This window comes from Styela clava, chromosome 10, assembly GCF_964204865.1.
Source record: "Styela clava chromosome 10, kaStyClav1.hap1.2, whole genome shotgun sequence".
NCBI lineage: Eukaryota > Metazoa > Chordata > Ascidiacea > Stolidobranchia > Styelidae > Styela > Styela clava.
The window spans coordinates 503,202-518,871 of record NC_135259.1 but is presented as its reverse complement, the minus strand read 5'-3'; the positions used below and the strand labels follow the sequence as shown (position 1 = coordinate 518,871).

The window sequence follows — 15,670 nt, the reverse complement described above, 5'->3', positions numbered from 1 at the left end:
CAAAAATAAGTCTTATATTGTGACTAGATTTCGTGACTACTTCAACTTGGAAAGTAATGAATTTGAAAAAATACCAGTATCTGAAAGCTACAGACATGAGTAATTTTAGTCAATAATTTGATTTTGAACAAAACAACGTAAATATATGATTGCTTCTTAATGTGAATAAGAAGATTCTTTAAACAGGGTTATTGTCGAAAATATCGTACGTCTCAAGAACTTACGTATCTCATTATTATTCTCCAAATCTTTGTAATCAGAATCTCCTCATCCATCAATGATTTGAAACACCGTTTTACTACGTTGATCAGCATGCATAGATAGACGACCAGGGGAATCGCCTGTATCGTTTTTTATCTGATATCAAATTATAAGTCATTAAAACAGTGTTTATATTCATTATGACGTTATATTTGACCGGTCTGGTAAACAAGGAATGATACAGTAATGATGAAAATTTAAAAACGAAAAAGTACCAACGGGTTGAAAGAAATGCACAAAGAATGTCAATAACAGTAATCGCTATTTAGTAAGTGATGGCCTATAATCAATGCTGATAATATAAAACGAACATAACACTGAGACATTTCTATTGGAAATTTGCTCAAAGTCACGACTCACGAAAACTCAATGTGAATCTACCGACGACTACTAATATACCAAGAGATACTGACACTATGTATAGAGAATAATGGTAATGCGAGTTAGTAAATATCAACTGCCGCGGGGCTTGAAGCAGTTCGTGGTAATTTGATTTAGAAATAAACGAGAATATCGGTCAGAGACCGTTGACTTAACGATCGAAAGTTAGGGGATCCCCCAAAACAGCGCTCTTACTCAATAGTGACACTTTGTGTCCCATCACTAATCAAATAATATCTTACAGTCTTACTTACTTTGATCTTTGATCTTACTCTTACTTTGATCAATATCAAGAAACGAGTATAAATATAGTATTATTAAAGCGTATTAGTGTTTTACTATGTTTCTTGATATAAACTTTTATGTGCGTCGGTAGGTCAACTGAACAGATAAAAGTACTGAAAGCTGAAAGTGAATTTTTGCAATCGCTGAAGACTTGAGCACACCGCACGGCACGAGTTTCAACTGCGTTTTGCAGGTTCAGGAATTGCCTCATTGCTGCTCACAGTCGTCGGTTGCGGTCACATTTAGTCGTAGAAGCGCTTGTCGTAAAACATTTCTCCGAACCCGGACATGCAAATGAGACATAGCAGATGACACGCAATATGAGCAGAGTTCAAAATCGTACTTCACAAGAGATGTGAAGTAACTTTTATGTGAAACTTTGGATCCTTTTTACAAATCCTGCGCCAAAAAACGAACCCGCCATCGCTCTGACTAAAAAAAGCAATTATCCAGTTAGGGTTTGGCTTGGGGTTAGGAATGCTGATTACTCCGGAAATTAAAACTTTTAAATCATTTATAACCCTAACTTTACGAATGATTTGCTAATTTGTTCTTTCAAAACTTAGCGGGGTGTTTGTCTCAAATCTCGCATTTTCCCATTATTGTCAGGGTCTTGGTATAAAAGAATCGAATAATTATGTGCTAAATAATGATTTTCATTGCACTAGTTCAGGGATGGCGAACTTTTTTCGATGAATGGGTCGAAAATAATATTTTTATCGCGTAAAAGAAGAGAGTGGGTCACATATATTTAATCAATGTTTGTATCTATAAAAAAAACTTCTGAAACAAATCTTATGAGTTTCTGTTGGTGTAGTTTTGGGCTTTACTTATGCAGTACTTCTATCAGGGACTTTTTATGGCATTCGATTTTATGAAATAAGAGTACGAAAACACGGATATGAATTACCAAAAACGTTTATGACGATGCGGCAAACTATTTCACTGTTCCAAAGCGTTTGGAGGGAATTCCACTCTGATAGTGTTATATTTTTTGATCAGTTTTCAACCACATTAAGGCACTTCTACACTGCCCCGTTGTTATATCAGATTTCTAGGTTTTTATTTCAAGTCTGAAAATTTTTTTTCTCAACGGCATTGTAGGCGATAAACTAATAAAAATCATAGTGGCATCTAGTTCTCGTATTATCTCGACGTTGCGAGAAATAAACAGATCAATTGCATTGTTATGTCATTAACTATATCAGAGCCAATAGCTGAATAACGGTACACGGCGGAGCAGACTTGCCTCTAAGATTAGGGGTCTGAAAATATCCATACCGGTTCAAAAATTAACAATTTGAGAATAAGCGATCGCGGCCCCGACGGTACATTATAATAGTTTAGTTATTGTTAGATTAATTTATGACCGGTTTTATCAATTTTTATTACTAATATGTTAGCATTTTATTTTTATTTTATTCGTGCCTTGGCGGGTCACGAATAAAACGCGGTGGGTCACTTTGTGACACGTGCGTCAGTGGTTCGCCATCCCTGCACTAGTTCGTTAAGTGTAATTGTTTGAACTTGTTATTTAGACACAGTTATGTTGAACGACAGCTCTCCTATAAGGACTCAGTTCAGTTCTGGATATAATGACGCATTACGTTACGCAATGGACGAAAATCGTCTGACGCAGTGTCCCATAACAGTATTTCGACAGTTTTCGATTAATCACTGTAATTAGCAAATTGATAGCAATCAGCTCGGATGCATTGTCACTGTCTAGCTTAATGTTCATTGTTAGTGTCTTCGGAGACGTTTCTGATGTTTAGTATTGGTTTTAGTATTACTAATTTTGCAGTTAGAAATACCAATTTGGATTGAAGTCAGATTCGGGGTTAAATCCGAAGTGCCCGATTGTAATTAATATATAGTTTTTGACTGCAGGTTGGGGCTGTATTATAGGTATATCAGGTAAATAACAGCGGCTTTTAGATTTTAGTAATGCAAGATACATTGAGTTCACTTTGGATAAAACTTTATTGGATAGTGTCACCTGGGGATCTAAAACATGGGGTATGTATCTAATCAGTCTCAAAAAAAGTAATCTATAAATAATTTTATGCATTTAGTTATGTGCTGATATTTGTAAATTTTAATTGCCACTGTACACTACTGTAAGATTTGTTTAGATATCCGCATGTTATATTCGGTTTGTTCATTGTTTTCTGTAGGTTTCGTTCGAGATGTCGACGTTCCTGATTTTGTTTCAAGTACCATCGTATGAAGTGTTATGAAAGAATAAAACCGATTTTAAGTTGGATTCAATTGCGGCAAAACTTTGAGGCAAAGAAAGCGAGAAGGGCACTTTATCGCTGTGAGTCGAGTTGCTCGAAAGCTGAATATAGTTGACAATAAATCGATTTGGCTGGGACAAGGCATGGGGCACGTTGACAATGGTCTCCATTCACGTAAGCCAGGAAAGCAGAAGGTTAACTCATTCTTGAATGTTATCAAAACAAGAAGAACCGTGTTCGCTCGCGAGGTTATCAAGTGTGGATGAATGAGTGAGTGAGATCAACTCGGAGTATAATATAATTTCATAAAATGACGAGAAGATTACTGACTATATACGGATAATAAAATCAAAAATATTTCTTACATTGTGACTAGATTTCGGGACTACTTCAATTTGTAAAGTAATGCATTTGGAAAAAATACCAGTATCTGGAAGCTACAGACATGAGTATTTTCAGTCAATAATTTTGATTTCGAACAAAACATAACGTTATATATAATTGCTTTTCATTGTGAATAAGAAGATTCTTTAAACAGGGTTATTGTCGAAAATATCGTACGTCTCAAAAACTTACGTATGTCATTATTCTTCTCCAAATCTTTGTAGTCAGAATCTCCTCTTCCATCAATGAATTGAAACATCATCATACAAATCTACATTCTACGTTGGTCACCATACATAGATAGACGAGCAGGGAATCGCCTGTATCGGTATTTATCTGCAATTAAATTATAATTCATTAAAACAGTGTTTATATTCATTATGACGTCATATTGGACCGGTCTGGCAAACAAGGGAGGATACAACGAGAATATCGGTTGGAAACCGAAGACTTATCGATCGATAGTTGGGGAATCCCCCAAAACAGAAACTGCAGTTTCGATTCATCCGCTCTTGTAACTTGCGCACTGCGCATCGCACACACACACTCGGCGGGTCTCCAAATTTTCTCGCTTTACAAAAATCTAGATCACTATATCAATAATTGATTGATAACTCGCTAATTATACAACATAATTCGCCCAAATTCAATAGGCTTCTGGTCCGATATAAGATGAATGCACATGCGAAATCTGGAGCAGATCCAATCTCGCTTTCGTGAGATATCGCGTGCATCTAGCAGACAAACATACAGACATACAGACAAATACCTATCAACATACTTACTGATTGAAATCGATAAGTAATAATGATGAAAATTTACATACCAAAAAAGTACCAACGTGTAGCACCTACGCTTTTAACATTTTTCACAGCTGAGGATGACTTGAAACATGCGTAAATGAATTCAGTCACTGAACCATTGGATTGAAAGGAAATTGGCACAAAGAATGTCAATAACAGCATTCGCGATTTAGTTAGTGATAGTCCATAATTAATGCTGATAATATCAAACGAACATAAAACTGAGACGTTTCTTTGGAAATTTGCTCAAAGTCACAAAAACTCAATGTGAAGCTACCGACGACTACTAATATACCAAGAGATACTGACACTATATGTATAGAGAATAATGGTAATGCGAGTTAGTAAATATCAACTGCCGCGAGGCTTGAAGCAGTTCGTGTTAATTTGATTAAGAAATAAACGAGAATATCGGTCAGAGACCGTTGACTTAACGATCGAAAGTTAGGGGATCCCCCAAAACAGCGCTCTTACTCCATAGTGACACTTTGTGTCCCATCACTAATCAAATAATATCTTACAGTCTTACTTACTTTGATCTTTGATCTTACTCTTACTTTGATCAATATCAAGAAACGAGTATAAATATAGTATTATTAAAGCGTATTAGTGTTTTACTATGTTTCTTGATATAAACTTTTATGTGCGTCGGTAGGTCAACTGAACAGATAAAAGTACTGAAAGCTGAAAGTGAATTTTTGCAATCGCTGAAGACTTGAGCACACCGCACGGCACGAGTTTCAACTGCGTTTTGCAGGTTCAGGAATTGCCTCATTGCTGCTCACAGTCGTCGGCTGCGGTCACATTTAGTCGTAGAAGCGCTTGTCGTAAAACATTTCTCCGAACCCGGACATGCAAATGAGACATAGCAGATGACACGCAATATGAGCAGAGTTCAAAATCGTACTTCACAAGAGATTGTTTCAAATGTTCTCGAAGTCTCTAGTAAAGTCTGTCTGGTTTTTATTTAACCTCCACAGAGCAAAGTATTACTCAGGGCAAACTTAGTTCCTGATTCAAAAACAAAGAAACCCAATGTGGAGTAACTTTTATGTGAAACTTTGGATCATTTTTACAAATCCTGCGCCAAAAAACGAACACGCCACCGCTCTGACTAAAAAAAGCAATTATCCAGTTAGGGTTTGGCTTGGGGTTAGGAATGCTGATTACTCCGGAAATTAAAACTTTTAAATCATTTATAACCCTAACTTTACGAATGATTTGCTAATTTGTTCTTTTAAAACTTAGCGGGGTGTTTGTCTCAAATCTCGCATTTTCCCATTATTGTCAGGGTCTTGGTATAAAAGAATCGAATAATTATGTGCTAAATAATGATTTTCATTGCACTAGTTCAGGGATGGCGAACCTTTTTCGATGAGTGGGTCGAAAATAATATTTTTATCGCGTAAAAGAAGAGAGTAGGTCACAGATATTTAATCAATGTTTGTATCTATAAAAAAAACTTCTGAAACAAATCTTATGAGTTTCTGTTGGTGTTGGTGTAGTTTTGGGCTTTACTTATGCAGTACTTCTATCAGGGACTTTTTATGGCATTCGATTTTATGAAATAAGAGTACGAAAACACGGATATGAATTACCAAAAACGTTTATGACGATGCGGCAAACTATTTCACTGTTCCAAAGCGTCGGGAGGGAATTCCACTCTGATAGTGTTATATTTTTTGATCAGTTTTCAACCACATTAGAGCACTTCTACACTGCCCCGTTGTTATTTCAGATTTCTAGGTTTTTATTTCAAGTCTGAAATTTTTTTTTCTCAACGGCATTTTAGGCGATAAACTAATAAAAATCAAGTGGCATCTAGTTCTCGTATTATCTCGACGTTGCGAGAAATAAACCGATCAATTGCATTGTTATGTCATTAACGATATCAGAGCCAATAGCTGAATAACGGTACACGGCGGTGCAGACTTGCGTCTAAGATTAGGGGTTTTGAAAATATCCATACCGGTTCAAAAATTAACAATTTGAGAATAAGCGATCACGGCCCCGACGGTACATTATAATAGTTTAGTTATTGTTAGATTAATTTATGACCGGTTTTATCAATTTTTATTACTAATATGTTAGCATTTTATTTTTATTTTATTCGTGCCTTGGCGGGTCACGAATAAAACGCGGTGGGTCACTTTGTGACACGTGGGTCAGTGGTTCGCCATCCCTGCACTAGTTCGTTAAGTGTAATTGTTTGAACTTGTTATTTAGACGCAATTATGTTGAACGACAGCTCTCCTATAAGGACTCAGTTCAGTTCTGGATATAATGACGCATTACGTTACGCAATGGACGAAAATCGTCTGACGCAGTGTCCCATAACAGTATTTCGACAGTTTTCGATTAATCACTGTAATTAGCAAATTGATAGCAATCAGCTCGGATGCATTGTCACTGTCTAGCTTAATGTTCATTGTTAGTGTCTTCGGAGACGTTTCCGATGTTTAGTATTGGTTTTAGTATTACTAATTTTGCAGTTAGAAATACCAATTTGGATTGAAGTCAGATTCAGGGTTAAATGCGAAGTGCCCGATTGTAATTAATATATAGTTTTTGACTGCAGGTTGGGGCTGTATTATAGGTATATCAGGTAAATAACAGCGGCTTTTAGATTTTAGTAATGCAAGATACATTGAGTTCACTTTGGATAAAACTTTATTGGATAGTGTCACCTGGGGATCTAAAACATGGGGTATGTATCTAATCAGTCTCAAAAAAAGTAATCTATAAATAATTTTATGCATTTAGTTATGTGCTGATATTTGTAAATTTTAATTGCCACTGTACACTACTGTAAGATTTGTTTAGATATCCGCATGTTATATTCGGTTTGTTCATTGTTTTCTGTAGGTTTCGTTCGAGATGTCGACGTTCCTGATTTTGTTTCAAGTACCATCGTATGAAGTGTTATGAAAGAATAAAACCGATTTTAAGTTGGATTCAATTGCGGCAAAACTTTGAGGCAAAGAAAGCGAGAAGGGCACTTTATCGCTGTGAGTCGAGTTGCTCGAAAGCTGAATATAGTTGACAATAAATCGATTTGGCTGGGACAAGGCATGGGGCACGTTGACAATGGTCTCCATTCAGGTAAGCCAGGAAAGCAGAAGGTTAACTCATTCTTGAATGTTATCAAAACAAGAAGAACCGTGTTCGCTCGCGAGGTTATCAAGTGTGGATGAATGAGTGAGTGAGATCAACTCGGAGTATAATATAATTTCATAAAATGACGAGAAGATTACTGACTATATACGGATAATAAAATCAAAAATATTTCTTACATTGTGACTAGATTTCGGGACTACTTCAATTTGTAAAGTAATGCATTTGGAAAAAATACCAGTATCTGGAAGCTACAGACATGAGTATTTTCAGTCAATAATTTTGATTTCGAACAAAACATAACGTTATATATAATTGCTTTTCATTGTGAATAAGAAGATTCTTTAAACAGGGTTATTGTCGAAAATATCGTACGTCTCAAAAACTTACGTATGTCATTATTCTTCTCCAAATCTTTGTAGTCAGAATCTCCTCTTCCATCAATGAATTGAAACATCATCATACAAATCTACATTCTACGTTGGTCACCATACATAGATAGACGAGCAGGGAATCGCCTGTATCGGTATTTATCTGCAATTAAATTATAATTCATTAAAACAGTGTTTATATTCATTATGACGTCATATTGGACCGGTCTGGCAAACAAGGGAGGATACAACGAGAATATCGGTTGGAAACCGAAGACTTATCGATCGATAGTTGGGGAATCCCCCAAAACAGAAACTGCAGTTTCGATTCATCCGCTCTTGTAACTTGCGCACTGCGCATCGCACACACACACTCGGCGGGTCTCCAAATTTTCTCGCTTTACAAAAATCTAGATCACTATATCAATAATTGATTGATAACTCGCTAATTATACAACATAATTCGCCCAAATTCAATAGGCTTCTGGTCCGATATAAGATGAATGCACATGCGAAATCTGGAGCAGATCCAATCTCGCTTTCGTGAGATATCGCGTGCATCTAGCAGACAAACATACAGACATACAGACAAATACCTATCAACATACTTACTGATTGAAATCGATAAGTAATAATGATGAAAATTTACATACCAAAAAAGTACCAACGTGTAGCACCTACGCTTTTAACATTTTTCACAGCTGAGGATGACTTGAAACATGCGTAAATGAATTCAGTCACTGAACCATTGGATTGAAAGGAAATTGGCACAAAGAATGTCAATAACAGCATTCGCGATTTAGTTAGTGATAGTCCATAATTAATGCTGATAATATCAAACGAACATAAAACTGAGACGTTTCTTTGGAAATTTGCTCAAAGTCACGAAAACTCAATGTGAAGCTACCGACGACTACTAATATACCAAGAGATACTGACACTATATGTATAGAGAATAATGGTAATGCGAGTTAGTAAATATCAACTGCCGCGAGGCTTGAAGCAGTTCGTGTTAATTTGATTAAGAAATAAACGAGAATATCGGTCAGAGACCGTTGACTTAACGATCGAAAGTTAGGGGATCCCCCAAAACAGCGCTCTTACTCCATAGTGACACTTTGTGTCCCATCACTAATCAAATAATATCTTACAGTCTTACTTACTTTGATCTTTGATCTTACTCTTACTTTGATCAATATCAAGAAACGAGTATAAATATAGTATTATTAAAGCGTATTAGTGTTTTACTATGTTTCTTGATATAAACTTTTATGTGCGTCGGTAGGTCAACTGAACAGATAAAAGTACTGAAAGCTGAAAGTGAATTTTTGCAATCGCTGAAGACTTGAGCACACCGCACGGCACGAGTTTCAACTGCGTTTTGCAGGTTCAGGAATTGCCTCATTGCTGCTCACAGTCGTCGGCTGCGGTCACATTTAGTCGTAGAAGCGCTTGTCGTAAAACATTTCTCCGAACCCGGACATGCAAATGAGACATAGCAGATGACACGCAATATGAGCAGAGTTCAAAATCGTACTTCACAAGAGATTGTTTCAAATGTTCTCGAAGTCTCTAGTAAAGTCTGTCTGGTTTTTATTTAACCTCCACAGAGCAAAGTATTACTCAGGGCAAACTTAGTTCCTGATTCAAAAACAAAGAAACCCAATGTGGAGTAACTTTTATGTGAAACTTTGGATCATTTTTACAAATCCTGCGCCAAAAAACGAACACGCCACCGCTCTGACTAAAAAAAGCAATTATCCAGTTAGGGTTTGGCTTGGGGTTAGGAATGCTGATTACTCCGGAAATTAAAACTTTTAAATCATTTATAACCCTAACTTTACGAATGATTTGCTAATTTGTTCTTTTAAAACTTAGCGGGGTGTTTGTCTCAAATCTCGCATTTTCCCATTATTGTCAGGGTCTTGGTATAAAAGAATCGAATAATTATGTGCTAAATAATGATTTTCATTGCACTAGTTCAGGGATGGCGAACCTTTTTCGATGAGTGGGTCGAAAATAATATTTTTATCGCGTAAAAGAAGAGAGTAGGTCACAGATATTTAATCAATGTTTGTATCTATAAAAAAAACTTCTGAAACAAATCTTATGAGTTTCTGTTGGTGTTGGTGTAGTTTTGGGCTTTACTTATGCAGTACTTCTATCAGGGACTTTTTATGGCATTCGATTTTATGAAATAAGAGTACGAAAACACGGATATGAATTACCAAAAACGTTTATGACGATGCGGCAAACTATTTCACTGTTCCAAAGCGTCGGGAGGGAATTCCACTCTGATAGTGTTATATTTTTTGATCAGTTTTCAACCACATTAGAGCACTTCTACACTGCCCCGTTGTTATTTCAGATTTCTAGGTTTTTATTTCAAGTCTGAAATTTTTTTTTCTCAACGGCATTTTAGGCGATAAACTAATAAAAATCAAGTGGCATCTAGTTCTCGTATTATCTCGACGTTGCGAGAAATAAACCGATCAATTGCATTGTTATGTCATTAACGATATCAGAGCCAATAGCTGAATAACGGTACACGGCGGTGCAGACTTGCGTCTAAGATTAGGGGTTTTGAAAATATCCATACCGGTTCAAAAATTAACAATTTGAGAATAAGCGATCACGGCCCCGACGGTACATTATAATAGTTTAGTTATTGTTAGATTAATTTATGACCGGTTTTATCAATTTTTATTACTAATATGTTAGCATTTTATTTTTATTTTATTCGTGCCTTGGCGGGTCACGAATAAAACGCGGTGGGTCACTTTGTGACACGTGGGTCAGTGGTTCGCCATCCCTGCACTAGTTCGTTAAGTGTAATTGTTTGAACTTGTTATTTAGACGCAGTTATGTTGAACGACAGCTCTCCTATAAGGACTCAGTTCAGTTCTGGATATAATGACGCATTACGTTACGCAATGGACGAAAATCGTCTGACGCAGTGTCCCATAACAGTATTTCGACAGTTTTCGATTAATCACTGTAATTAGCAAATTGATAGCAATCAGCTCGGATGCATTGTCACTGTCTAGCTTAATGTTCATTGTTAGTGTCTTCGGAGACGTTTCCGATGTTTAGTATTGGTTTTAGTATTACTAATTTTGCAGTTAGAAATACCAATTTGGATTGAAGTCAGATTCAGGGTTAAATGCGAAGTGCCCGATTGTAATTAATATATAGTTTTTGACTGCAGGTTGGGGCTGTATTATAGGTATATCAGGTAAATAACAGCGGCTTTCAGATTTTAGTAATGCAAGATACATTGAGTTCACTTTGGCTAAAACTTTATTGGATAGTGTCGCCTGGGGATCTAAAACATGGGGTATGTATCTAATCAGTCTCAAAAAAAGTAATCTATAAATAATTTTATGCATTTAGTTATGTGCTGATATTTGTAAATTTTAATTGCCACTGTACACTACTGTAAGATTTGTTTAGATATCCGCATGTTATATTCGGTTTGTTCATTGTTTTCTGTAGGTTTCGTTCGAGATGTCGACGTTCCTGATTTTGTTTCAAGTACCATCGTATGAAGTGTTATGAAAGAATAAAACCGATTTTAAGTTGGATTCAATTGCGGCAAAACTTTGAGGCAAGGAAAGCGAGAAGGACACTTTATCGCTGTGAGTCGAGTTGCTTGAAAGCTGAATATAGTTGACAATAAATCGATTTGGCTGGGACAGGGCATGGGGCACGTTGACAATGGTCTCCATTCACGTAAGCCAGGAAAGCAGAAGGTTAACTCATTCTTGAATGTTATCTCAAAATTCTCAAAATTCTCTCGCTTTACAAAAATCTAGATCACTATATCAATAATTGATTGATAACTCGCTAATTATACGACATAATTCGCCCAAATTCAATAGGCTTCTGGTCCGAGATAAGATGAATTCACATGCCAAATCTGGAGCAGATTCAATCTCGCTTTCGTGAGATATCGCGTGCATCTAACAGACAAACATACAGACATACAGACAAATACCTATCAACATACTTACTGATTGAAATCGATAAGTAATAATGATGTAAATTTACATACCAAAAAAGTACCAACGTGTAGCACCTACGCTTTTAACATTTTTCACAGCTGAGGATGACTTGAAACATGCGTAAATGAATTCAGTCACTGAACCATTGGATTGAAAGGAAATTGGCACAAAGAATGTCAATAACAGCATTCGCGATTTAGTAAGTGATAGTCCATAATTAATGCTGATAATATAAAACGAACATAACACTGAGACGTTTCTTTGGAAATTTGCTCAAAGTCACGAAAACTCAATGTGAAGCTACCGACGACTACTAATATACCAAGAGATAAGGACACTATATGTATAGAGAATAATGGTAATGCGAGTTAGTAAATATCAACTGCCGCGAGGCTTGAAGCAGTTCGTGTTAATTTGATTAAGAAATAAACGAGAATATCGGTCAGAGACTGTTGACTTAACGATCGAAAGTTAGGGAATCCCCCGAAACAGCGCTCTTACTCCATAGTGACACTTTGTGTCCCATCACTAATCAAATAATATCTTACAGTCTTACTTACTTTGATCTTTGATCTTACTCTTACTTTGATCAATATCAAGAAACGAGTATAAATATAGTATTATTAAAGCGTATTAGTGTTTTACTATGTTTCTTGGTATAAACTTTTATGTGCGTCGGTAGGTCAACTGAACAGATAAAAGTACTGAAAGCTGAAAGTGAATTTTTGCAATCGCTGAAGACTTGAGCACACCGCACGGCACGAGTTTCAACTGCGTTTTGCAGGTTCAGGAATTGCCTCATTGCTGCTCACAGTCGTCGGTTGCGGTCACATTTAGTCGTAGAAGCGCTTGTCGTAAAACATTTCTCCGAACCCGGACATGCAAATGAGACATAGCAGATGACACGCAATATGAGCAGAGTTCAAAATCGTACTTCACAAGAGATTGTTTCAAATGTTCTCGAAGTCTCTAGTAATGTCTGTCTGGTTTTTATTTAACCTCCACAGAGCAAAGTATTACTCAGGGCAAACTTAGTTCCTGATTCAAAAACAAAGAAACCCAACGTGGAGTAACTTTTATGTGAAACTTTGGATCATTTTTACAAATCCTGCGTCAAAAAACGAACCCGCCACCGCTCTGACTAAAAAAAGCAATTATCCAGTTAGGGTTTGGCTTGGGGTTAGGAATGCTGATTACTCCGGAAATTAAAACTTTTAAATCATTTATAACCCTAACTTTACGAATGATTTGCTAATTTGTTCTTTTAAAACTTAGCGGGGTGTTTGTCTCAAATCTCGCATTTTCCCATTATTGTCAGGGTCTTGGTATAAAAGAATCGAATAATTATGTGCTAAATAATGATTTTCATTGCACTAGTTCAGGGATGGCGAACTTTTTTCGATGAATGGGTCGAAAATAATATTTTTATCGCGTAAAAGAAGAGAGTGGGTCACATATATTTAATCAATGTTTGTATCTATAAAAAAAACTTCTGAAACAAATCTTATGAGTTTCTGTTGGTGTTGGTGTAGTTTTGGGCTTTACTTATGCAGTACTTCTATCAGGGACTATTTATGGCATTCGATTTTATGAAATAAGAGTACGAAAACACGGATATGAATTACCAAAAACGTTTATGACGATGCGGCAAACTATTTCACTGTTCCAAAGCGTTTGGAGGGAATTCCACTCTGATAGTGTTATATTTTTTGATCAGTTTTCAACCACATTAAGGCACTTCTACACTGCCCCGTTGTTATTTCAGATTTCTAGGTTTTTATTTCAAGTCTGAAAATTTTTTTTCTCAACGGCATTGTAGGCGATAAACTAATAAAAATCAAAGTGGCATCTAGTTCTCGTATTATCTCGACGTTGCGAGAAATAAACAGATCAATTGCATTGTTATGTCATTAACTATATCAGAGCCAATAGCTGAATAACGGTACACGGCGGTGTCGGCGATAGAAGTTTCTTTTCAGTTGATAATATTTTGAACGCTGTTCTCTTTGTGTTCCGACCTGCTAATTTTTATCGATAATTGCTTTTCTGTTTTGACGCGAGTTTCGCGGGCTTTACTGCATCTGACGTGTCACGCGTGGCTCTTGCATCTCGACTTTACGCGTCGTAGGACGTTCTTGTTTAATCTTGTTATGATGTTAGTGGTGTGGTTTCGCATTATCCGCTTTATTGACTTAGCGTGTGGGTGGCTTTTGGTCTCGTTAGGTAGACCTGTGGTGAAGGTATCGTAACCGGGGCCCCATATGACCATCGTCGTCATTTATTGCTTTAATTGTTCATGTATTCTATATTTCATTCTTATTAACTGCTTTCTAAATTTAGTTGCTATTTTTATGCCAATAACGTTATCGTTCACGTTTCCTGTCAGTTTCTTGTCGATTTAGGCCTTTGGAGCGTTATCATATGTAAGTTTATTTTCTATTAACTTCTGGTTATGCATTTTCTTTCCGCCCTCATCTTGTGATTGTTTATTGATTATTTCATTTTATTTACAGTCAACCGTTTTACAATAAACGCATATGACATGGAACATCTGTGTGCCTAAATCTGACAAAGTTGAATATGACGCATTTGTTGAAGAAGTCAAATACTAAAGAATCTGAAGCAACAGTGGCTTCATCGTCGACATTTACGGAAGAAGGCGACTCTGCAGCTGACGAAACGTTCGAGGGCTTGTCATCCTTAACCACGCTTAGACAAAAGCGTATCAACACAGAGACTGAGTTTGAATCATTGTTGACCAAAAGTCGAAATTTGATAAACGAGAAGGCTCGAAGATCGCAGCTGGCATGCCTAAAAATAGAGTTACATTTTAAACTGGCCGCCTATAATCAAATTATATCGAACACATTACCTCAAATTCGCAACGCACAGTCGAAAGCTGCTTTCGAAGAATGCGTTCAGAAAGTGATATCTGAAGTTGAAGGTATGAACGATGAAATTGATAGTTACATCGACCGTGAACCTGAAATATCGTGCGTGGCTCCTGACGAAGGGAAATCTCAGATTTCAAGTGAAAGGATGGAAGAGGACAGCGATAATACAATAAATCTCCAGCCAGCGTGCGCCAAGCAGTCCGGTGGTGAAATGGGGGCGGCGACTGGCCAACTTCGAGAATCTAGAGCACGAGAACACGACGATCGCCGAGAAACACCAACTCTTTTAAAGAGTCCCTTTATGAGCCACAGGTTCAATAACTTTGACGAACACGACGTGTTACTATCAACTCGAAGAAAAAGTGCCCGCTTCGAACCAGAGACTTTTACCGCGTCAGATAAACGTCGTGAATATACGATTTCTTACACTCCAAGACATTACCAAAATTCTTCACCAGCAAACCAAATGCCGTTGCCAGACCAATCGGTAGACTCCTGGATCGATAATCTCCAACCAAATCAAGCAGGATCCAGAACGGTAAATGATAACATTTCTCTAGCTGAGCAAACGTGTTTATCTTTGAGTTTAAATTCTAAAATGTGGGCTGAGCATCATTTGCCGCCGGTACAAATAAGTCCGTTTGATGGGAGTGCTATAAACTGGCCTAATTTCATTGAATTGTTTTATGAAAATGTTCATTCACGGTTAGACGATGATGGTCAACGCATGGTGAGATTGTCCGCGTATTTGTCGGGTTCGGCGAAGCGTCGTGTTGAGGGATTAGGTACCGCCGGTAGTCATTACATACTGGTTTTAAAGGAATTAAAACGCCGCTACGGACAGCCGGTACTGATCGCACGGGCGGTGCTTGACCGAGTTGTAAATGGAAAACGTATGTCGCCTCTTTCGGCCGATAGATTGCTAAATTTTCA

At 37.0% G+C, this 15,670-nt stretch overlaps 1 protein-coding gene across 3 annotated transcripts in view; it reads left to right on the top strand.

The window, feature by feature from the left end:
- Nucleotides 1–15,670, top strand: part of LOC144428077 (S-phase kinase-associated protein 2-like) — a 287,944-nt gene that overhangs the window by 239,941 nt on the left and 32,333 nt on the right. The window lies entirely within an intron of this gene.